Here is a 3,187-nt window from a genome sequence, read left to right as displayed (position 1 = left end):
CGCCACTACGCGACGCGCGCGTGACGGCCGCGGTGACCTCTGCGCGGGGCGGGGCTCAGCGGGTCTGAAATAGGAAATGATCGGTTGGGAAACATCGTCTTTGCGGACAGCGTGCGGTGTGCGATCAAGTCGTCTTTATTTCACGTTGCTCGCTGGAACTCGCCCGTGGGCGACAACTGGCTCATCAACGTTGAAATGTGACTTTGGAGTCTCAGGCCAGCAGAGACACCCCTCCCCCCCCATGTCGGACGAAGAGGTGGGCTGCACCCAAAAGCTTGCCAAAAATTTGTTTCCCCTCCTACCGCCTCAGCTGGTCTAATAAAAGAGATCACATCTACTCCAAAGCCCTGGCCTGCCTGTGTCCTTAGACCAACACAGCTATGACCAAAAACCCAGTCTTTATTTTGAAGACATACAAAAAACTAGAACTCTTGGTTCCAAAATGATACCTGTTATTAGACCAACTGGGAAATTTTAAGAAAACGGGCCTTTTCTGCAAGCTTTTGGGATCAAAGCCCCTTCGTGATGAGAACGAGTCAGGAGCAAGCCCAAACGTCAGTTAAGACGTCCTGAGAGTGACATGGGTGATGCACGCGCTGCATCAATGAGCTGCCTCAAAATTATCCGTGCATTTTGAACGTTTGTACGATTATTGATTGCATGTTGTACAAGAGTTGAAACTATTGTACAAACACGATAATTATTGTACACCTGGCAACACTGGTCTCCGCAGGGGAGAATTTGCAGGCCAGGCAGGCGCTGTTTAACGTGAGCAAAGAGAGCCTGGAGGAGAATAACAGCACATCCCGGGCCTAAGCCAGACAGCCCTTGGGGCCAAGAGGATCTCCTAGCCAAGCAGGGGGGCCTGGCACCTGGTCAAGAAGCGCTGCCCTGACCCCGAGCTAGACAACCCCTGGGGGCAGTTTTGCCATCCTGCATTCTCCTGCCGGCTGTGGTTGTGTGTCAAGTCTCACACCTTTCTCTCAGAGCCACCAGGGGCACCTCCATCATCACAAAGCACATAAACAGCAGACAATTTTACACCATTACAGTGATTTCCATTGAAGGACCTCAAAGCAGTATTTAAAACTTCAGTTACCTACTTCACTAGTTTAATTCACGCTCAGCATCATAATGGTCATGCCAAGGCAAAGTTCAGTAACGTGTTCAGGTCAAACAGGCCGTGCCCAAGGCCAGAACCTGCATCACTAGTAACAGTCCATCACTACAAATCTCCCTGTTATATTGGACAGCTTCATAAAGGGCTGCACCTTTCCTCTAAAAGTCCCAGAGCAGTGGTTCTCAAACTTTTTTTTTCCACAAACCACTTGAAAATTGTTGAGGATCTCAGCTAAACTTTTTTTTGTTCTACAAATCAAAGCACATAACTCATATTTTAATATCTGTTCTCTTACAAGTACAGATATTCTCAATTGTTCCGCAACCTTTCTGCAGACCACCCGAATGGAGCTTGCGGACCAGTGGTGGCCCCCAGACCACAGTTTGAGAACCTCTGTCCTAGAGGATGCACGAGTCAGTATAAGAGGCAAGGACTGCAGTGGGTGGCATGTTTTATTTGACCAACTGCATGGCTGGGGTATGCTTACACAAGCTTTCGAATGCAATGCAATTCTGCTGAATGCAGATCTGATCTGATGACAAATGCAATGCATCCAGCAGCTTTTCTAAGTCCACATGTGGCTGGTCCAATAAAAAGGTATAAGTCACAATAATCCTTGCCACTCACAATTCCTAGACTATCATGGCTGCATTATTCCAACACTACCAACTCAACACAAAGCATGTTAGAGGAAAAGAAAAATGGGAAAGCCAGCTCAACAATGCAAATGTAATGGAAGATAACCGCATGCGATTCACAAGCCATCAACTTACTATAGCTCTCTCCTCCAAGTACAGGTTTAGTACATTAGAGAAATGCTCTCAGTCACTAGGGTAATGTGAGGAACCTCCCCAAGATTTTATAAGCATCCAGTAGGTCAAATAATAATAATTTGGTTTTACACCTTAGTCGCAAACAGTTCAATTCCTTTAGTACAACAGTCACATAGCATTTTTAATATTGTTGGTAGTAAGATCATCTCTCGCTGATATTAATGGGGAAAAAAAACTAATTTCAGATCACATATCATTCTTCTACACTGTTCTTGCAATCAGACTTATGTAAGTTTATTAGAAAGGCATAGTTTGCAGACTTACACTTCCAGAAGTAGCTAAGAACTATTATTCCTACAAGGAAGAATGGTCCAAGGCAGTCAATGGTTCCACAGGGCTACGCCGGAATAAATGATAATGTTGCCTCACACAGTTGAGATGGATGTTGAAAATACACCGGAATTCCAAAAGCTAAGAAACCAAATCTTTCGCTTTTCTGTCCATTCACAGAAGGGGCCACTTGCCATGGACTTGGAAACTAAAACACATAAAGAGGCTATGTAACACACCAAGAAATGCAGACAAGTTCATACAGCTTCTGATGTCATTTGCTGGAGGGGAAGGGTTGGTGGGGGGTGGGGAATGGAATCTCCTCTCCATTTCTTTTTCCTCTATAGATAAGGAAAATTGTGCCTGGATGTGGAGGGAACAGACCCATGGATTCAGGGGCATAGATCAATCTTGGAAAAATGAATGGGACTTTACATGGGTGACAGGGATAGATACTGATAGAATTAAAGGTGGAGTCAAATTTTCACTGAGATTCATCTCCTGACTCTTGCATCCAAGTTCTCAGTTGTGAGCCCGAAGATCAGTTTCATAGTGGCAGGAAGCTCTCAACTTTAACTGAACCCAAAAGCTTCTCTGAAACCCAACACTGCCCTACAGTTGAAATGCTCCAACACTTTTAAATTTAATGCATTTGGAAGACTGGAGTATTGGCTTATGCTATTTTTTTTTCTTTAAGTATTCTGTTCTATTGCCAAACTACTCTCAAAATTCTGAAAATCTCTGCAAGGCATACAAGAAGTGTTAATTATTCTCCACCCCCGTTAATATTTTAATACTGAAATGGAAGATAAATAACGAGCCTCCATTGAGACTCATCTTTCACCTAGAAATATTAATACTTTGTTGTACGATTTTAGCACCGTTAGCTATCTGAGAATGGGTTGTTAACTTACACCAGGGTGGGCAATTGTTTTGGCTGGCAAATCACTTAACTAGTTTTAGT

This window comes from Crocodylus porosus, unplaced genomic scaffold (genome assembly GCF_001723895.1).
Source record: "Crocodylus porosus isolate Cpor-Errol unplaced genomic scaffold, CroPor_comp1, whole genome shotgun sequence".
Taxonomy (NCBI): Eukaryota; Metazoa; Chordata; order Crocodylia; family Crocodylidae; genus Crocodylus; species Crocodylus porosus.
This window is presented reverse-complemented; position numbering follows the sequence as displayed.